The sequence below is a fragment of the Myodes glareolus genome, chromosome 4 (genome assembly GCF_982192425.1).
Source record: "Myodes glareolus chromosome 4, mMyoGla1.1, whole genome shotgun sequence".
Lineage (NCBI taxonomy): Eukaryota > Metazoa > Chordata > Mammalia > Rodentia > Cricetidae > Myodes > Myodes glareolus.
Genome location: NC_142029.1, coordinates 63973409 through 63996112, shown reverse-complemented (window position 1 = coordinate 63996112; position 22704 = coordinate 63973409). Strand labels below are relative to the sequence as shown.

At 44.4% G+C, this 22704-nt stretch overlaps 1 protein-coding gene across 2 annotated transcripts in view; it reads left to right on the top strand.

Moving 5' to 3' along the window:
- The window catches only part of Nek11 (NIMA related kinase 11), a 238308-nt gene that overhangs the window by 200739 nt on the left and 14865 nt on the right, over positions 1 to 22704 (top strand). The gene's annotated exons all lie outside the window — the stretch shown is intronic.

The following is a 22704-nucleotide window of genomic DNA, read 5'->3' as shown; positions in this document are numbered from 1 at the left end:
GTGTGTGTGTGTGTGCGTGTGTGTGTCCTCCTTAGGTATCATCTGCCATATTTTTTGGCATATATTTTGGCTAAGCTACTTGAACATCCAGTCCCAGGGATCCCCCTGTCTCCACCTCCCAGCACTGGGATTACAAACAGCTACTATCTCACCTGGTTATTTTAACATGTGTGCGGGGGTTGAAGTTTTAGGTCCTCATGCTTTCAAGGTAATCTGCTGACTAACTGAACTATTTTCCCAGCCCAGTAAAAGTAATCTCAAGGCTTAAGAATAATAATCTATGACTCCAAGTCCCGTCTTCTAGACACAGCAGGATGGAAAGGCCCACGCTAGAGCTCAGAGGAGCCGGAGTCTCACGCCTCCACCTTTTCCAGGCTGGTGTCACGTGCTGGTAGTACCAGCGTGGCCTTGGTCCCACAGTTCCACCAGATACTGCCTTGGGGGTAGCAGCCCTACCCCTGAAACAGTTCTCTGCGTGGGCTTCAAGGTTCTCCAGTACATACTTTGAATCTAGGTGAAGGTAACTGTGTCTCCTCCCCATAGATCTTATACTCTGTGAACCTGAAGAGTTAGCTGCACAGACCCTGCAAGAGGTAGAGTGTCTTCCTACCAGAGCAGTGGCCTAGGCCAAGTCTGGGCCCACTTGAGCCACGAAACATTGTGGCGAAATACATGAAGCTGAAATTTGAGTCAGTACTGGGCAGCAGATCTGGAGTCCTGTGAGGTCTGGGCTTCCCCTGTGAAACTGTTATCCCCTCAAGGCCTTGATCCTGTGGTGGGGATGGACCTGGGAAGATCTCTGCGATGCCTTTGGGATAATTCTTCCATTGTTTTGGTGAATAACATTTAGCTTCTTTCTATTCAAACAATCTTACCAAATATTTATTTGGATATACCATTGGTATTCTCTCCCAAACATACTTTATTATTATTATTTTATATGATTAGGCTGAGAAATTCCTTTCTTTCTTTCTTTCTTTCTTTCTTTCTTTCTTTCTTTCTTTCTTTCTTTTTTTGGTTTTTTTGGGGAGGGGGAGACAGGGTTTCTTTCTCTGTAGCTTTGGAGCCTGTCCTGGAACTCCCACTGTAGACCAGGCTGGCCTCGAACTCACAGAGATCCATCAGGCTCTGCCTCCCGAGTGCTGGGATTAAAGGCGTGTGCCACCACTGCCCGGCTGAGAAATGCCTTTTTTAACTTACTTTTCTATTCTCACACTTTCCTAGAAGTAGTCACAAAAATTATGCCTCCACTGTCACACTTTGCCTAAAGATTTCTTCTTCTAAATATGATGTTTCAGCAGCAGCAAAAGTTTTTACTTCTAATGAACTTGAACATGAATGTAGTTTAGCCAAGGGTTTTGCCTCTTTATGAGGGCAATTTTCTCTCTCGTTTCTAATGGCAGCTTCCTTCTGGGTTGGCATCAGAGCAGTCCTTGCTATCCACCTCACACTCAGTACTCTGTTCATGAGTACTGAGGCCATCTCTGAACAGCCTGAGGTTCTCTGTGGCTTTCTTGTCTGGTCCTTCATCAGAATAACACCGTACAATCTAGCCTTTACCTGTTAGCCTGTCCCAAAGCTGCACCCGCATGTTTAGATAGCTGTGACCTGATACATCTGGGAATCAAATTCTGTCTGTTCTCTTGTGTTTCTGTAGAAAAATACCTGAAACTTGGTTCTTTGTAAACACAGGAATCTCTTGTAAGTGTCGAAGTCTGAGATTGAGGTACCGGCCTGTTCACTGCCTGGTGAAGGCTCAGTTTCTGTTTCCCAGATGGCACCTTAAGTGCAATATACTCATAGGGCAGAAGGGACAGAACGGTAAACAAGGGGCTTAGCAGCTACCCTCCAGCCATTTTATCAACTCGGTAAACCTCTTCATGACACCTGAATTTCTGTAACACGATCAGATCTCAGATAGGCCCAGTTCTTCATATGGCGGTACTGGGGGTTAATTTTCACTGTGTGTTTTGGGGAAACACAACATTCAAACAGATGCATATCAATTGGCCTCTTCTACAAAACTATGTTCTGTTGTAGATGCGATCAGGAACTGACCAGAAGAGGCCTGGATCTCCATCCCTAGCTCCTGTGACAGGTCTTGTGACAGGAGGTGCTTAACTTCCTACTCTAACCCCTCCCATCCAGTCCATGTCTGTAGGTCTGAGTCCAGCATCCTTTCCCCACAATGGAATACATAGTAAATGTTTTTAGGCTTCATAAGTCTGAAGTTTGTGTTACAATTACTCAACTCTAATCCTACAACACAAAAGCAACCACAGGCAATATGGCAGTAATTGTGCATGGCCATCTTTCTTGGCCACATTATTTTTAAGGCCGAAATGTTAATTTTGTATAATTTTCAGACCTCACAAAGATTTTTCTTTTCTTTATTGTTTTTTTTTTATTTTTGTGGTGCTGCTGATTGAATCCAAGGCCTGAACATGTTAAGGCAAGAGCTCTGCCAGTGAGCTATGGCTACAGTTCAGTTTTTCCCCCCAACTACTGAAAATATGACAATTCCTAATTCACAGGCTGTATGAATGTGAGAGGGGGTGGAATTGGCCTGTGAACTGTGTGTTTTCCTGGCCCATACTACCAGTATTACAACTGAATTTCCCTGTGAAATCTATCGCCTAGATGAGCGATAGTTAGGGAAGGTGAGGGAGAACTTTTTCAGAGACAGATTACTTAGGAATTGTTCTTGCAATAGATTGTGTCATCCCAATCATTGCTAGAAAGAAAACTCGCTGAATGATTTCCAAATAGAAAGCTGTGTTTGTGAGTTCTGCCTCCAACAGGGTACTCATAGGGTAACTCAGTTACCATGACAACAACTGAGTCCCAGGAACTAGAAGTGGGGGGACTTGGGGCTCCTTTTCCCATCTCTTCCTACCTCCATCTTTCCTGATGAGAAAGAGGTAAGAGAAAGATTTACCAATCTCTCAATTGATGATCTTTAAAGAGAAAGACAGTGACTGACATATTTCACTCTTGAAAATTAATATGGTCATGAGGGTTTTGTCATTTAAGACTTCATTACTTTTTGCAATGCACACAATGTCCCGTTACCTAGCATATTAAAGGATGCTTCAAATAATTCAAATCAAAGAGGCTTTGCCAAATTGAACTGACCAAAGTTCATTCTAGTTATTTCATTACATTGGTAGGTTGTTCTCTTGTTAGTTTTTTAAAAATTTTGCATAATATATATATATATATATATGTTACTACTGATTATCATTTATCGGTTTTAAAATAAAAAGCATAAAGATTTCATTTACATGTTGAAAATATCCATCACTCAACACAACAAGTCAACTCCAAACATTGATGTAAAATCATTAACCATTTAGCCACTCAGCTGAACAGTTTCATACTCTGGCTTTGGGTGCATTGTGCTGACACATTTGTCTAGATTCGATCATGGATTGATACTCATATCTCATTGCATACAATAGATTTTGATTGCATTCTTCCCTCTCCCCCAATTACTTCTAGAGCCTCCCGACCCACCTACCTATCCAACTTCATATGTTCTCTCTCTCAAAAAAAAAATAAAATACGGCCAAAGCAAGCAAACAAAAAATAACATACAGAAATACCAAAACAAAACAAAAGTACACACACACACACACACACACACGCAAACCCAAACCATGGAGTTTGTTTTGTGTTGGTCAGCCACTCCTGGGCATAGGCCTACCCTGGAGTGTGGTTGATATGCCCAGTGACTCTTCACTGGAGGAAACAAATTTTTCCCCTTTCCTCTTTCCCAGGGTTGACCTTTGTCAACCTATGCAGATATGTCTGGGAGACCTGGGATTTGAAGACCTAAGAGGGCAGAGCACATTACAGTCTAATGCTGCAGACAACTTTACTTCAGTTTCGGTATGCCTTTATACACAAATGTAACAAAGAAAGCATGATCGAAGAAAGGTTGCTTGAGTTTAGGAAACCATGATCAGAAGAACATGTAAATGAACGCCAGTGAGCACTTACTAAATATTAACAGAGCTGCCCTTTCCCTTTGTCTTTCTCAGGGCAGAGCAATTTAAACCCAGTTGTCTGGCACGTACTGTAGATTAATCTGAGAGAGCATGAAAGCAAGGCAGACAGCCTATCCAGATTCAGGGCACTGTTATGACATCCAGCAAGAAGAAACATGTCTTATAAATTGAATGTAAATGTTTGTCACAGGAGGTGCAAAATCACGTCCAACAACAATCCAGGGAACAACATGCATGCGAGGTAAAAGGCCCCCTGCCTTTCCTCCGGAGCATCTCACAGTTCCCCAGTTCCCCAGACATGTTCACCGTGCATCTTTCTTTCAACACCCAACAGGTATTATTTGCAAATCTCTCCTCGGTTAAAGGTAGGGCTTTGTGAGCACATCCCCTTCTCTGTGCTGGGATTTTGTCCTCCTTAGTTCTTGACTAAATATGTCTAGCAATTTTGTGGCTTGCTTTCTAATATGGACCAGTGCCATTCAAGCTTCTACCACTGGAATGGAATTGCTCCTTTGGAGGAAAAACCTATTGCCCCCTTATAATCCATGTCATAAGGCCCTATACCATTCTAGAAAAAAAGGGGGGAGAAAGAAGAAAAGAAAAAATAAAGAAAGATAGAAAGAAATTTATCTGCAGAGCAGTTCGTCTTCTGAAAATGTTGTGTTTACTTAGGACCCAGTCAGAGAAGGGGGTCCTGTCTCCCTTCACTGTACAGTGATGCACATGCTCATCATACTGTATAAACTGTGAAAACCCAGAAAAGCACAAGGAGTGACGTCTGTCCCCAGAGAGGTTACGGTGTTTATAAACTGTCACACATCAAGTCAAACCCTTGATGGCACCACAGGGGTTATATGATACAGGCGATGGTTAGGAGCAGTCCCATGGGCCCAAGAGCAGTTACTAAGTATGGTCAGAAAGGAAGGTTAGGCTGCTCAGAGAAGTGGAAACCTGCCTGGGCTTTCACAGAGGAGTGGGATTCAGAGAGGTGAAGAGAAGGGAGGAGAGGCTGCCAGGGAGCCAGTTTTGGTCAGGCCCTTGGTTTTTACTAAAATTGGTGGTTTCCCAACCTTTGCTGAGTTTCTTTCTTTGTTCTGTTTTGAGACAGGTTTTCACATCATAGCTGAGGTTGGTCTGAGACTCACTATCCTTCTGCCTCCATCCGCTGAATGAGCGATGGCATTATAGGTGTGGACCATGATTTTCTAAGATTCAGCTTCCTGGTCTGCCAAGTGGTAATATTATTTCTGCAGCTGAGCCCTTGGGGTGCCAACTCAGGATGGAGATTAATATACAAGTTTTTTGAGGGTGTGCTCTTGAGATTAACACCCGTAGTTTCAAAAGAGAAGTAAGCAGGCTGACTATGGAGAAACACACACACACATACACACACACACACACACACACACACACACACACACACACACGAACATGAACAAATTGTGTGTGAGTGCCCACAGGTGCCACCTAAGTGACTTAGCATATTCAGTGTTCAACACAAAGTCAACCCGAGCACAGTAGTCAAGGGAGGGTGAAGGAATGCAGTGATTGGATTCATAATCCTGTTTGCTGCTTGTCCTAGTTAGCTTCATTGTCAACTTGAGTCTCAACTGAAGGATGGCTCATATTCGAATTTGCCTGAAGGGAATCGCTTGACTGTCTTGATGTAGAAGAGCCGACTGTGGGCAGCACCATTCCCAGACCAGGTGCTCCTAGGTTGCATGAGAAACTTAGCATGAACTGATTGTGGAAGCCAACCAACAAGCAGCACTGGCCTTGCTTTCTATTTCAAGTCCTGCTTGGGTTCTTGTCCTGACTTTCCTCAGTGAAGGATGGTGACCTAGACATTTAAGCCAAACAAACCCTTTCTTGTCCTAAGCTGCTTTAGCTCACAGTGTTTGGCCACAGCAGCAGAAGTCAAACTATGGCACCAATGATCAGCATGTGTGCTTGGAAGAGTCACACAGTAGCTTTCTTGTGTCTCAGATTTCTGTCTCCTACAAGGATGATGTCCTCAGAGGTCTGTTTTTAAAGTGCTTCGAAATAACATGAAATACATTGAACACAGATGATTGTCATGTTCAGCTCAGGTCCAGGGATAGCCCTGAATGGGACATCAAGGGAATGAAGAAAAGACATGTGCACAAACACAGACATGCTGGGTCTGGTGGCCGGGGCCCTATGACGGAGAAGTTGCAGGGCCTTGGATGCTCAGCATGTTTACTGCTTAGATTTGAACAGAGAGACGGATTGTTGCACAGCTGAAGCAAGGGGTAGGTTTTGCTGATCTAGGCAGAAGCAGTCTCTGTGGGGAGCAGTCTTCAGGCCATAAATGGCCTGGAGGAGAAAGCCTTGATGGCTGTTTTCTAGACACACTATGGACACTTACACTTGGATCCTCAAGGAAGGGTTTACCATTTCTTGAGCCTCACCCCGGGTCAAGGCTTTGCCATTCACCCAGGGGTCTGGGGTTAGGGTCCTTGACCTGGCCGTGCCGTATTAGCCTCCACATTCACTCAAGACTTTACTCACACGGGCTTCCTTCACTCCTCGTGGTTTATGGAAATTCAGAAGCAGTTAATAGCTGTTGGTGGCTTATAATGAGCCCCTCATACCTGTGCGTTTGCTTCCTATTGGAAAAGCCTCAAGCTAAATATCTGAAGTGTGGTCAAGGGTTGGTCTGCTGAGAGATGTTTTTAGTCTGAGGGCATCTGTCAGTGAAGAAGCTATTTGGAAAGACACACATAGCTTTAAACAAAGCATTAATGCCAGTTTGGTGGGAAACTATCAGGAAGGCAATGACTAGGTAAACTAACCATTTTTCATCCTTTAACAACTCGCTTTCTGTAATGGCCTCTTCTTGCTCCTGTACGGTAGGCCATTCCCATTCCGAAAATGAATGTTCTCTTTTGGAAAGAGGCCTCAAAGCCATTGGAGTGTTGGAAGAATGACTAGAAATCAGTATGGACTTCTTTTTGCTGAGCAATTTTCATGTACATCCAGAGATACTGCTATTTAATATGTGTGTATGTGTGTATGTATGTATTCGCCTCCTAAAACCTCTGTGCTAGGGCAAGGTTTCTAAATGTGTGTTGAGAAAACCTTTTTACCACCATAAGCTAGATTCAGCCCATGTCTGTGTCTAGGCTGTGTCTGGAAGTGAAGAAGAAGACCCTGTGCAGTAACAGCTAGGCAGTGCTCACCTCTGAGGAGAGCAACAGTGTCGCCAACACATGGCTCCTTTGGCTCACATAGGCTGCGGCAAGACGGGTTCATTCCACCTGAATAGACTGTTCTTTTAGCCTCAGCTGTCCACAGCCAATGGTCTCATTAGTGTCCCAGACCTCAAAACAGCATGAGCAGGGCGGGGAAGCTATGACAAAGGCAGGTGCCTGGAATTGCCACTCTCGAATCAGAACTTGCCTTGTAACAAACTGTCACACCAAAGTTGGGAACATTGTTACCAATGACAAGTCATAACAAAAGTCAAATGACACATAAAATATATTCATATTAATGTATCTGTTATGACTCTCAAATTTTTAGGACTTAAAATATGGCTGTTTTGCATTTATTTTAATAAGGAAGATCCAGTGAGACTTCTGGGCCCTTTTAACATGCAGTTCTGAGTTTCAGCAGTAGCACCACTTCTACTTATGTAAAATATAAAATTCCATTGCCATTTACACATCTAAGTTCATAGCTCCATCAGTTTTAACAGCACAGTCAAGATTAAGGAACAGTGCGATCTCCTCCCAAATTCTTTCCTGATGTCTCCTCGTGGGTCAGATCCTTCCAACATATCCTGTGTCTGGCGGCCTCCATCTGCTGTCTGTATTTCCTTTTCCAAAATGTCACGGAGGTGGAGTAACTATTCCATCATAGACTGTGACTGTGACTAGGACAGTGGATAGGAGTCTAGATGAAGAATTTGGCAGGTGTTGGAGTCTGCGCTTCTGAATTCCTTTGTCCCTTTTTGAATTATTGCAAGGAGAGGCAGGTTTTGAGTTAGTGCCTGGCACCTCGCTAGTATTAGTTCCTAAGTCATTTAGTCCCGAGGGTTCCATTAAAGGAACTTGCCACCTAGCAGATTCTGAGGCTGAACTTCTGGTTTTAATGCTAGAGATTTGCCAGGTTTTTATAATTGTCAAGAGCTCTTAGTGCCTAGGCACAATAGAAGTAGCCTCCACTGTCATACAACTGAGATTTCTAGGGATTGGATCTACTCTACCAAGACTCAAGCTGATAATGGGAAGCCAAGGCGGAGGCCACCTTGTTTTTTGAGGTCTTCCACTGAGCCTGGAGGTCACGACTGTGGCTAGACTAAATGGCCAGAAAGATCAACAGTTCACCTTGGCTCTGACTCCCCAGCACTGTATTTATAAGCAGCTTTTTACATCAGTGTTGGGGATTAGAACCTAGTTCCTCATGCTTGCCCAACAATGCCTGAGCCGTCTCCCTAGTGCCTCGTATACACGGTCTTTGTTGAAGAGCAGAGGCTGCCTATCACGCTGGTATGTGGATTGGGCTGCACTCATCAGTGTCCCTGTGCAAGCACAGCTGGAACAGCGTGTGCACCTCCCAGTGCTGTACACTGGTTCATCTTCCCCTTGTGTGACATTGCCAGATGGCAGTAGGTCTTACATCTGTAGAGCCTTCCCTCAGTGAGTGTGAGGGCACATGTGAGAAAGGGAGGGAGAAACTATGAATGCATTTCTGGAAGTTTCATTGAACTTGCCTGTAAACTGTTTGAGATATCTTACCAAGGTCAGAAAGCAGCCCTGGCAGAGAGGGCTGAAGTCAACTCTCTAGAGGCTGTGGCAGGCATGAGAAGGATCCATAAGCAGCACTGAGGTCAGATACAGTAATTGGTCCAGCACTCAGTAGCTCATTCGCACATTGTTGAAATTGTCCTTCACTGGCAATCACAGTAAGAGCTTAACAGAGGAAGGTTACACTGCAGGTGAGAAGCCTGTGACCTTCACTGTCCTCAGCAGCTTGATCCATGGTGTCTGGTGTGGTACCAATGTCTTGTAAGCATCATGGTTTAGCAGTACACTTTTTAAGAAAATGTTTGCCCCAAGGAGGACATGAAGTTTATACTCGTGTCTTTTCAGATTCTGAGTCAAACCAAAGCTGTGTCGTTGTGATGTGGAGTGAGGCTTGCTCTTGACACCTTCCTCTGTGCGGGGAGTGCACTAAACCAGACACCTGCTATTGCATGTTGCTCCTGCCTTCTACATATGGGATGGGCAGGCCACCTGTCTCATAGCAATTAGGTGATATTCGCAGAGTTCTAAAACTTTTCCACTGCCTGACATTTCAGAAGTGGCAGGCTACATATCAAGATGTTTGGGAGTCTGAGAGTATGGTTAAATCTGGTTAAAACCCAATACTGGTAAGCACTGCCAAGAGGGGTTGGGAAGAGAGCTGGGTGACAAAGAAGGTGAGATTCATCAGGAATTCTAGGTGAGCCTTGTTGTCACCATGGGCATTTTATGTGCCCGGAAGTACGCTCTGGAGCCTAGTCAACTTGGTGGTTGTTAGTACATGGCAACCCCGCTGAATTGGCGATAAGGAAAGGGTGAATGGAAGGAATGTTATTCTAAATCTGGCAGGCAGGACTGCCTCTGCTCACACTCTGTACCCTTCTGCTTGCTTTCCTGTGTCAGTACATAGTTTGATAGCATCTCATTTGTTCAGGACAGGCTTCTTCTTCTGTGTGTGAAGAGCTTACTATTCTAGTTACTATTTCAGCATTTCCAGTGCCTTATGAATAAAGCCATTTTTGTCATACTGATTGAAATAACCCTTCCGTGGAGAAACAGATGAAGCTATGGTCCTTTTCCTCGGGTGTTCACATCTGATCTGAGCGATGTTAGACATAGCTCCACCACTTCGTTTCTTTTAAAAAAGGCAGGTGTCATGGAGCAGCTCTGAGGGGATGGCTGATTAAACTGGGACTTCAATATTAGAAGGGCAAAGCTATGTATACACATAGCATTTGGATATAACACTTGATAACCAGCAAGTAGAGTACACGTAGAGGTGGGGCTGCATGCATGTGTGGAGTAAGAGAACCTTCCAGAATCTGGTCAGACCTCCTTCCCTGTTGTCTTAAGGGCTGGAATCAATTAGTTACTTTTTGCTCGGGAGTTTGTTAGGTGTGAGGCATTAGCTATGGGCAATCAGTGCACAACTCATGATCTTATGAGGGCAAATGGATAATTAACAGTTTGGTTCAAAAGGCTAGAAGTAAATGGTGGCTGGAGAGGTAGTCAACTTGACAAAAAAAAAATCCGTGCTTTTTTTTCTTGTTATTTTAAAAGGTGAGCATGGTTGATATATTCTTGCCATCTGGTGCTGGAGAAGTAGACATGGGAGAATCCCAAGGCTTTATTGGTTAAGTAACCTAGCCTGCTTGGTGAGTTACAGGCCAGTGAGAAAATCTGTCTTAAAAAAAACGGTGAACGACATCCAAGGAATGGCACCAACGGTCAAGATCAACACGTGCGAACACACACATGCTCACATATATACACACGGAACACACACATGCATACATATACACACACGGAACATACCTACATGTGCACATATTTATACATAGTACATACATGTGCACATATATACACATAGAACACACACATGCATACATATCTACACATAGAATATACATGCTGTAGGGTAAAAGGGACAACTGGGGCAGGAAACCAGCCAGTCACTGAGCACCCTGACTCTGAATCCAGAGTCAGAGAAAGAAACACACCCTGGATTTGAGAGCTGAGCCAGGAAAGAAACATTTTTATCCCTGAACCCAGGACTAAAGACAGGTGCCCTGCCTCTGAAACTAGTGTCAAAGAAACACACTTTGTCCCTAGAATTAGAGCCAGTGAAAGAAATATGCCCTGGTCCTAAGATAGAAGTCAGAAAGCTAAAAAGGACCAGCAAAAGAAACACAGTTTGGTCACGAAGTTAAAGTCATCTCTGCCTTTGACCAGCTAAACCGACCAATCCCTGAGCAGGGAAAACTTAACCAATCCCTGAGCAGGGAAAAATTAACCAATCCCCTTTCTTCCTGGGAAAACTCTGCCCCTATATAAGCCTCTCCACTCCTCTGTTGAGAGCTGCTGTTAAGTGGCCAAGGCAGTCACTCTCCTGGATTCCTCCTTCCCAAATAAATCTCTTTCTCAAAAGTCTTGGGTGATGACTTTCATTCCCTGGCTCAGAGAAAAAGAACCCGGCTGGGAAGTCCCTTAGGGGACAGAGCTGAAAAACCTTGCTGAGATGCTCCCTAGGGGAGCTCAGCAAGGCAGAGGAACAGAACAGAAGAACCTTACTAGGATGTGTCTTAAGGGGGCTGAGCAAGGCTGAGGAGGGGAGGAGAGTGCTACATTTCTGCAGGGGGGTTCCCCTAGCGGAGTGTTAGCAGAAGAAACATCCTGGGCTGGAGAAGAAGCAGATAGCTCTGCTAGGACGTTCTGGTAAGGAAGCAGAGCAAAACTCAGCTGTAGTGGCTCTCCACGAGAGGAGCAGAAACCCTATAACCTGCACAGAGCCCATCCCCCACCGCACCCCAGCTTCAGGTATCCTAGCTTCCTGAGAGTCAGGACACCTTTCCTCCAGGGCTGAGCTGTCCCAGAATGAACCAAACTCTCAATAAAGGGGAGCTGTGTCTCCACAGGAATTCTCTGTTGCAAGCTTAGTCCCTAGTGTGGTGATGCTGAGAGACTATGGAGCCTTTAGGGGGAATCCAGGATAAGATGGTTAGTCATTTAGAATGACTAGGAAAGCAATGGAGAGGACTCTCTCTCACTCTCTCTGTATGTCTCTCTCTACCTCTCTATCTCCCCCTCCTTTCCTCTCCCTCCCTCTCTCTGTCTGTCTCTATCTCTGTCTCTGTCTGTCTCTCCCCACTGCCTTCTCAGTGTATCCTCCCTCCTAAACATTTGTACTGTGGCACCTCCTATCATGAGGCTTGCCCCAGAGCCAACCGGAAGCTGGTGCCATGCTCTCAAGCCTCTTGAACTCTTGGTCTATGCCCTCAGAAACCTTTCTCTTCATGAACTACATAGCCTCAAATGTTTCATAGGGTGATGGGACACAGCAATACAGCAAGTGTCACCTCTTGTTTAGTTCAGTAGCATTTAGTGGCCTCCTACTGTTTATAGAAACTAGTGCTTACAATTAGAGGGAGCACAGAGAAATAAAAGATGCAATATTTGCCTTTGAGAGACTTAAAGCTGACCTCATTTAAGGATATATTTATTTTCTAATATTTCATCGGGATCATTTTTTTTTTTTACAATGACTCACAGTTAGCACATCTGAATAGCATATTTTGCTTATCCGGGCTTAACACTTACACCTGAGAAAAATTTTTAGTTAATATCAGGAGAAAGACAATAAACCTAGTTAAATAACATAGAGGAAATAAATGATGAAAGAGAATTTAGGAAGTCTGGGTGCTGACTATTACTGCCTGGCTGTGTAAATAGCCAGGTTCTGAGTTTCTACAACACCAGGCCGAACGGACATCAAGGTGGCACACCTCTAACCCTCATTATCAAGGATGCCAATGCATTAGCAGCCTTCAGGCAGCACCAAGCTTTTCACATGGCGTTGGATGTAGAGCATGCTGACTGAAATATTAGACCTGGTGGTTTCACAGGAAACATACTTGTGAATTTCACAAAGGTAGCTCACTGGATGAAAAACCACCCAATGGTGAATTAAGCCTTGCACTATTTTAGGGGCTTAGCTAAGCATGTTTGCTTCTCAGTTCTCAAAAATATGTAACCCTTGAAGAAGAGATAGGCACAAAACTGAAGGCAGCGTTTGATTTAAATCTTTTGGGGAATAAGTGACGGGGTGCTCCTAGCTGGTTGGATGGCTATATTCTCTGTAAATATTTTATGTATATGGGTGTTTTACTGCAGTATGTATATGAACTACCTGGTACCTCTGGAGGTCAGAAGAGGGTGTCAAATTCACTAGAATGAGAGTTACAGATGGTTTGTGAGCCACCATGTTGGGGATGGGAGTCGAACCTGGGTCCTCTAGAAGAGCAACAATCCAGGCCCCATAGTTTCTACTCCCAGGCATTAGTTAATCGGAATGTTTTGACTTTCTGGTTTTTATTTTCCAAGATAGGGTTTCTCTGTGTGGTCTTTGCCATCCTGGAACGTGCTCTGTAGACCAGTCTGGTCTCAAACTCAGAAATTGGCCTGCCTGTACCTCTTGAGTGCTGGGATTAAAGGTGTGCACCACCACTGCCCGACTTTCTATTTTTATGGTCACATTCATACATAAGGTTATTGCTACCGATGTTCTGAGAAGGAAGGATATGGGATAGCATTAGGGAGTCAAGGCGGAGCCTCACCACTCTTCAGTTGCGCCTCTGTGTGTTGCTTTGCCCGTTCTTTTGGCGATAGATTCTTCCCCGCAGTGACCAGGGAAGTCTTAAAGCAATGAAGCATGAAAAGATTTAACTCAGCTGTCCGAAGCATGTCCAGGATTTGTGATTAGTCAACTTTACACTACATCACTGAAAACAATTTGTGAATATAAAATTAGGCAAATAAATTCTAGTGGCCGAAGAAACTGGACAAGGTGGCAGGAGATACTTTATCTCCGCAAGGCTGCTCTTTGCCTGACCTGTAGTTTGTAAACAGATCATAAGTTTGAAACCGTACAGCTATGTACAAGGGCAGAGTCACAGACGTCCAACCAAGGTTACTAAGGAAAACATGCCAATTCTCTGCTTGCCAGTCTACTAACAATAGACCTACATCTCAAAGTTGTTATTGGGCACTGTACTCCCCCACATCTGGTCATGGTCTTGCTCCTATGGTCTTGGGACCTTACGTTGCCATGACAATGCTTCAGCTCCCTAATCACTTACCCTAGGAATGTGATGTTGACCAATGAGAAGGTAACTCTTGTAATTTCTTTATTGCTTTAAGGCTCTTGAAGGAGAAGAGATTTTAGAATAGAAGAAGAAGTGAGGAGAAGTTAGAAAAAGGACAGGAGAATTAGGATAGAGGCATGAAAAAGTCCAGAGGGAGAGATTCCTTTTCTGCCCTCAGATCCCAAACCACACACTTGCCATAGCTTTCTCTCAGAACCCTGAGAGGGAATTGAGGCTGGTACTCCATAGCCCTCATTAACTCTGCATTTACCCAATGTCAGTATCTCCTCAGTACGGTGGGGTCTGGGTCAACTACTGCCTTATCTGCCTACATGGAAGACTGTCTGCTGAGGATATCAAGTTAGGGGCTGAGTGTTGCCAGGTCCCGTGAGGAATGGACATCTCTTTCATCCAGGAATGTGACCTGTTTCTAGAGGCATATATGACATGCTTTCCTTGTTACATATTTTTTCAAAGGGAAAGAGAAGGGATAGTTTAGGCAGATGTCTCCGCTGGTTTTCCCCCGCTGAATGCTCAGTCAATAGCTCGTGTGCAAGCGAATGGGCGGACGTGTGGAATATGGGGTCAGATATAAGCAGGCTATCTTCTTTATTGCACACGTGGATTTCCAAAAGGTTGTTCAGTTCTTTGTGGCAGTAGAACAGATCTTTGGTTGTCGTAAATAGATTCTGCGTAAAGGCTTGGCCAGTTCACAACTAGGCAGGGAGTTGTAGACAACCTCTGTGATGGACAGTGTAGCTTTTATCTTCTGGCAGTCTTATTTTTAACAGTCTCTTGAATCTCGGTTCTGCCCCACCCTCCATTTCCTCTTACTTTATACATAGCACGTATCGCAAAGTGAAGAAGGTGGTACCAGAGGTGCTGAGATTCACACTTTCTGAGCGCCAGCTGCAGTGCGGGTGCTTGGGGCTGCCTCAGCACAGCTGCAGGAAGACTTACAGCCTATATCCGGACGAAATAATGACAAATACAGGGAAAGACAGAAGCTGTGTGGCAGCACACTGTTGGTCTCTCCATAGTTCGCAGCACCCAAACTCTGCTCCAAACGGAAGAGTTTCCATATTTAAACACAGCTGTTGCCCACGCCCAGGGCGGAGCACTGTACTTGGGCAGCATTTTGCTGGTTTCCTGCACCAGCACCACAGACTCCTTCCTGGGTTGTGGGGAGTGGGGGATAATGGCTGCCCTGTTAGCTGTAAACTCTTCTGTGGGACCCTAGAATCTCTCATCTCTTAGTTACATAATGCAGAACGGTGTCTGTCTGTCTGGGGAGGGGGCGCATTTAGAAGCCAAGACATGTGAATCACATTTGTGACTTAGCAGCTTTGCTTTTGAAAGATCATTCAAACTTCTTGAACTTGCTTTTTTCCTGCTCCATAAGATGGGAATGATGATGTAAAATGAATGAAACAAAAAGAGAGAGGAACAATGTTCCCTCTCCCCATTGGCTTGTTGTGGATGCTGAATTGTATCAGTGACGCAAGCAAAAGCATGTCACATAGCCTTGATCAAGCCAAATTACTCACAAAACTAAATCAAAAGTAACAAATTTGGGAAAGGAACTGGGGGGAGTGGAGTGTAGGGGAAGCACGGAGGCTGAGAGAGATGGGGAATATGAGAGAGTGAGGATGGAAAGTAATCAGAATACATTCTATACTTGTATGAAATTGTCAAATGGCAAAATGAATCAATGAAATGAATACATTGTTGTTTCCCGTGTGTTGTCTGGATATTGATTGGAAGGTTGCGTTGGGAGTGTGGATGCCTGTGTAAGAGCAGGAACACGACAGACCTGGTGAGGTAGCTGACGATGGCCGCTCTCACGTGAGACCCCTGACCAGGACGGAACAGGTTATGCCTGAAGAATACAGCTCTTGCCAAGCTGGGTGTATGAGAATAAGTATGGTCTTGAGAAAATCATCCTGGGGAATCTAAAGATTAAGTGGAAGTTTAAGCTACAGACTTGTGTTTCAGGGAACTGATGGATCGTTTGCTGGAAGCCCCCCAAAGCTGCAGATATTAGAACTGATTGTTTGCTTTCTGGCAGTGCTGGGAATTAAGCTAAGGACATTGCTAAGTATTTGATCTACTACTGAGCCACACCCCTGTCTCCTGAACTTCTTAAAGGAACTGGTTTGTTGAATGTACTTTAGGGAACTATTAGAACCTGTTACACTAGGTATTAGACATCTCAGAAGGTGACTGGGATACAGTGAGCCAGGAAGTCATGGATTTGGTTTTTAATAAGTTTTAATTGCTGAAGAGAAAATACCCACATCTCATAGGAAAGGGTGAGATTTGCTAGTGTGTGTCTGCCGAGATGCCGGGAGCCTGGCTCCTAAAGTCATGCGGACTGAGCTCGGACTCTAATACATTTTTAACCATTAAACAACTCTGTGGTCTTGAACAAGCTTTCCTTGCCTCATTGAGATTTTTGTCTGGGCTTTGATAAAAATATGGACAGTGGGGCCTGTTTCCTAGGGTTGTATAATTAAGCCTCATGTGTGAAGTGAACATACAGTGTCTGGAGCATGGGAAAAGCTATCACCATCCATGACATGTATTACTTTACTCTCTGCCTTCCTCCTGTGGGTCAGAGTCACTGCCTAGGATGAGGCTTACTGGTCCAACTGATGTTTTAAATCCTAGTATCTGACTAAAATAGACTGTGAGTGTATAGAAATAGTTCTCTGGCTTTGAAGATGCTGGAGTATCTTCTTAGCTCACTGACCCTGGGGACAATGGGTACAAGTAGTGTGGTGATGAGACCACTTTACAGGCGATGGTGTGATATTTCAGCTCCCACCATGTATGGAGCTCAATTAGAAGCCAGGTCTCCCAAGTATAAATCCTGGTAATTGTATGTTAAGTGGGTCTCAGGTGTGGCTGTTTCCTTGGAATTGAAAATATTCCTCCTAGGAGAGGGGGGAGACTCAAGACTAAGGAAGCCACAGCTTAGGTAGAACTGCCTGCAATCTGTACATGGAGTTTCATGGGTGCAGAGGAAGTCCAGCCATGCAGAGGAGACCCAGGGATGCAGAAGAGGTTTATGGATGCAGAGGAGATCCAGGGATGCTGAGGAGGTCCAGGGGTGCAGAGGAGGTCCAGGCTTGCAGAGGAGGTTCAGGGATGCAGAGGAGATCCAGGAATACAGAGGGGACCCAAGGATGTAAAGGAGGTCCAAGGATGCAGAGGAGGTCATGCATGCAAAGGAGGCTCAGGGATGCAGTTTTGGGAGGCTTTGGGGTATGCCGCTGTGCTTTTGATCACCCACACTCCTGTAAGTAACCCCTCACCTGCAAGTAATCCTAGTAGACTCATTGGCTCACCAATCTAGATTTCCATGGAGTAATTTCTTTGGTCTGTCATTGTTATCCTATCTAGGATGGATGAATGTTTGTTTTATAGTCTCTTCAAGAAAATTCACACAGCTAGGTCCCCAGGATCCAAAGAACCTTCTAAGTATCTGATCCTAGTTGGTATTTTTTGTGTGTAGAATACACTTACTTTGTAATGAATGAGCATTTGGCCAACTCTCTTATTACCATAGAATATTACCGTACCTGTAACAAGCAGCAAAGACACAAGTTGAGCCCTCCTAATTTAGTGAGGCAAGAATAATTCAGCCAGATTCTCAGGACCTCTAACATGCCCACCAGTGTCTAGTTCAGAGTAATTTAAGCAGGAAAACCAAGGATCAGAGGCAGAGGAGGCAGACAAGTCCTAGGAAGGCTTTAGAGTTGTGTGAGTTCATTTTAACTGTCAACTTGACACACCCTAGCATACCCGGGAAGAGAGTCTCAACTGAAGAATTAACTAGATAAGACTGGCCTGCGGGCTTAGCTGTGGGAGAGTTTCTTGATGGTTAAGTAACCTAGTCCAGTATGGGTGGCACATTCCTTAGGCTGGGTCGTGACCTGTATACAAGAGAAGACTTACTCTTTGTTATAACTATAACTCAACTGTCTTTCTTTGAATTTTCCACCACCCCAGCCACTCTATTTCTATATGTTCAGTTTGATTATGTAAGTGAGATCATAGAGAATTTATGTGTGCCTAGATGATTTCATCTAGCATAATTCTTCTAGATATCTGTGTCACTGCAATGGAAGAGTCACCTCTACTAAGGCAGTGTAATGTTCCTACATCTGTACACACTCATACACACATCCTTCACATGACAGACAATGGGGCTGTGCCGTGTCCTGTCACTCTCATAACTCTTTTAGTTCTCAACACACAGGTATGAGGACGCTGACAGCTTTGAGAAGTGGGTACCTCTGTGCAAAAGCAGTCCTCAAAAGACTGTCTTCTTTGTCACCTAATCAGGAAGACAGCCACTCTGTGATTGTTATAAGCAGGCCATTCAGACAGCCCGGTTTCCTGAAAAGAGAGGGAAATGTTAGACCTTCTGCTTTTCTACTCGAATAAAATGTGCTGCAGATGAAAGCCCGAATCAAACAGTAAAAACAACCTAATTGCCAATCACCGTATTTTCAAGCGATCCATAATGAGAGTAAAATTTAAAGCAAACACAAGCACATTAGATGTGTGTGCATGGATCCTTCATCTGTCTCTATCGCACGCACAGAAAGCCAGGCCACCCGTTCTCCATGGTCTCAGAGACTCACACCAGCCCTTCACAGTGGACCTACTTCTCAAATGCAAAACCACCTTCCCTGGGTGCAGTCAGAAAGTGCCTTTAACAGCCTCGCTGTCCGAGAAAGTCTTGAAGATGCATTAGTCTGTGTTAAGTCTTTTTTTTTTTTTAAAATCACATTTGCAAGAAGCATTATTGGCCCTGAACAGTGATACTCACCGCCAGCGCCTTCACCTCTTGTGCCGAGGCTCCAGAGTGTAAGCTCATCTGTGTCCTGGTGAAGGCCACACACCCTCAGCAATTGCCTTCACTCTAATGACCTGTAGATTCCTCCTCTCACGGGATGAAATAATAAGGAAGAAGAGAGGAATAAAAGAAAAGGAAGGGGAGGGAGGAGAGGTGGAGGTGGGGACAGAAGGAAGCATGAGGAGGCCTCACTTACCTACCTTGGGGATCCACCCTCCCTTTCCTTCATCTTTTCAAGTTTGTTTTTGCTCTTTGACAGTTTTGCCTTTGTAGACAGTGTATTTAGGTCATCATCACCCTCATTCTTGTCTCTGAAATCTGACTTCTTCCCAAGAGCTCTCTTTCCTACTTTCTTGTTTTCTTATCGGGTGTGACCAACCAAGTTTAGAGTTTCTTGCACGAGTGTGGGTAGGAGGTTCTTTTTGGACGGAGCACAGCGATTTGTCAGCAGCTGCACCACTGAGGAAGATGGCGCCCTGTCCCCAGCACCTATTAACCACTACCAGTCCTCAGGGAGTGGTGTCCTCCACGCTGCCCTGCCCGGTCTATGACGAAATGTTCCAGACCCAGTCTTGTGCAGGTAACTGAAGAGCTGTGGGGTCATGTATGCAATGGCCATGGTGTATTGAGAAGATACCGCTCACAAGGTTGATTTCGGGTTTGTTTGCTAGTTTTGGTATTTGAGGCATTGTCTTATTACTCACAGGCTGGCCTTGATCAAACTCTTTCCAGGGCTCAAATGAGTCCCCTGCCTCTTGAGTACTGGCACTGCAGGCACACACCGTTACAGCCAGACTGTTAGGACTGCTTCAAGAGTAAAAAAGCTCTAAATATGCTAATGATACAAATATTTTGAAAAAGCAATATATATTTCTGCAAAGAGACATGATCCTGACTAGAAGGGAGGTAGAGACCTGTGTGTGGTCATGTGGTGAGCTCTCTATAACTTCAGTGCCTGGACAAAGTGGCGGAGACCTGTGTGTGGTTGTGTGGTGAGCTCTCTGAACATCTCCATTGCCTGAGCAGAGGGAACGTCAGAAGAGCGACTGTGCTGTGCCCCCTCACCTGTGTTATAGTCAAAGCTGTCGTAGTTTACAACACAACCAGCAGGATGGTCAAGAGCCATTATGAAGATTATTTTGGTGTACTTTGTGTAACTTGGAACATTCTTAATATGTAATGCAAACTTTTTTTTTAAAAAAAAAAGCAGAATGTTGGTTTCTTGCTCACCTTTCTTGAGTATTTTCCAAAGTTATTAAGTGTTTCAGAAATATAATTAATTTCTCTATACTGTAATATCCTTCTGGGTTGTTTTCAGCTTTTCCCACTCATATATAATGTTGACATAAACTTTTTTTTAAAATCTAACGTTATTTTTATGTTCAGGCTTTTTCCTTTGATAAATGTCTTATAATTACTGGTTTAGAAAAGGTGACCTTTTATTATAATTACTGATTCATAGGGTGTGACCCTTGATGTATTCTGTCAAATTGCTTTTCATAATCCACAAAGATTTATGTGATACTTCAAATTTTGCTAGTATTCTTAGTTATTTTTCAGCTTATAATTTATTGGACAAACTTTTAAGTTGGAAATCAAACAGTTGTTAATGCCTCCTGGTCCTAGTGTGCAGCGTCTTTAAAGGATCTGAACACACCATGGCAGGAAGACACGATTCCTACCTTGCTGCTCACTGTGTCAGCTCAGCCTGACGTCGGAGAAACAGACATTTAGAAGCAAACTGCAGTGTGATGTGACTGAGAGGCATATAGAATGCTACGGGAACTCAGCACATTGACGGCATAATTGTGGTGATGAACCAGACGGGCCAGATAATACACTTTTCATTGGGTCCTTTCCCACCTTCCAATGGTGGTTTTAACTCGGGGCAGACCTGCAGGGGAAGGAGCTGCTTTTCCTATCCTGTTAAGAGTTCATGTGTGAACTATACCTGAAGGGGACAAGGAAATGAGATTCACTGCGGCAGTTAGTGTTAGCTATGAGTTTGGTGTTCTCTAGAATCCCCTGGGGGACTGAACCTGTGGGGGATCATCTTTCTCATATTAACTGAGGTGAGAAGACTCCTCCACTATTGGCAGTGTTATTCCCCAGGCGGGATCCTGAACGTGTACCTAGAGAAAGGGAACCCAGCAGAATGCGTTCATCTCTCTCTATGCAGCCTGAGTCTAGTGCAACCTGGGCAGCTTTGACTTCCCTGCCATGATGCACTGTGGCTTTGATCCGTGACCCAAGATGAACCGTTTACCCCTGAAATCGCTTTTGTCAGAATATTTTAACACAGCAACAGGAAAAGAAACTCAGACATGTACTGTAGTGTATTGTCGCGGTCTGGCACCATTTATGGATTCCTTTCACAGATCCAAAAATAAGCTTCCTTCCAGGGACATGTGCATTATTCCTGAATCTGTAACCAGGCCTGATTTCCCAACACCTCCACCTCCTGCGCTGCATAGGCAGAAGATGGAGACCAGGATGCTACAAGCGTCACCTCTAACCTGGAAATACAAATCCGCAAGGAAAAGTAAAACCACAGCTGCCACAGATATGTCTGTACTCTGTTTTTCTGTTCCTTTCCCAGTGTGTGTGTGCGCGTGTGTGTGTGTGTGTGTGTGTGTGTGTGTGTGCGTATGTGTGTGTGTGTGCGTGTATGTGTGTGTGTGTGTGTGTGTGTGTGTGCGCGCGCGTGCATACACATGTATACTAGTGCATGCAGGAGTCAACTTCAGGATTTCCTCTTTCACCTTGTTATTGGGACAGGGTCTCTCCTAACCTGAAGATTATCACTTTGTCTATGGCAGCTGACCAGGATCTAGAGATCCTCCCATCTCTTCCTCCCTCTGGAATTACAAGCTTGCTCCACCATGACTGGCTTTTTTTTTTTTTATCATGGATTCTGGGATAGAGCTCATGTTCTCCTGCTTGCAAAGCAAGCACTTTACTGAGCTGCCTTCCCAATCTCCACTCCCATATATATTATGCATACATAAAAATTTATGAAATATGTATTTCAGTAAGTCTTACCACAATATACAGCTGCCAATATTTTTATTGTTTTGAACCTGTAAAAAGAATTCTATATGGTTCAATATAAAACCCATGGTTTAATTCTTCCCAAGACTATCTATATGACATATCTAATCAAAACTTTGTTTCACACCAAATGATTTCTGCAATACTTGCCCCAGATACAAATAAAAGAAGAAAAACGTCATTAGCACCGGCTTGTGCTTGTTTGACACCTTCAGTCAGATCATCGGGGAAACGGAATTAAAGGACAGTGTTTCCAGATCGCAGTGGGAAAGGGCAGAGAAAGTTCCACTCCATATGGCATACAGACGTAGAAGCCATGTGGCTAGCAGACCCAGGACCCCACCAAACGAGTTGTAACCCATTTTCCAGCCCGTGCCAGGCTGCAGTGCTTCAGATCCTGGCCTGGAGCCTGAGTGACCCCGATGTGTTATGGATCAAATAATGCTTTTCCCTCTATCATTTTATCTTTGTCTGGTACGTAGTGAATAATGGTGTAGCACGGTGTGCCATTTCGGTACATGTGCACACTGTTTAGTGACTACATGGTCATAGGCAGACCTATCATTCGGTATTCATCATTTCCTGAAGTTATTAGTAAGTAAACCTCTGCTCGCACCAGAGGAAGGGTAGGGGCATTGAATCAGCCTGAATCCGACAATTATACAAATGTGGGCTGAGTGCTTAGGCAGAGGAAACTGGCAGTGGGCACCAGTCTTTGAGCCTAGAAAGGTGCCCACTCAAGGAAAGAATTAGCATTCTCTGCCATAGCTCATTCACGGGGTGAATTGGTATGTGTGTGCACATTCATCCATGTGTGTACGGGTGTGTCTGGGTATTCATGCACAGGCTAGGGAGCACATCTGGAG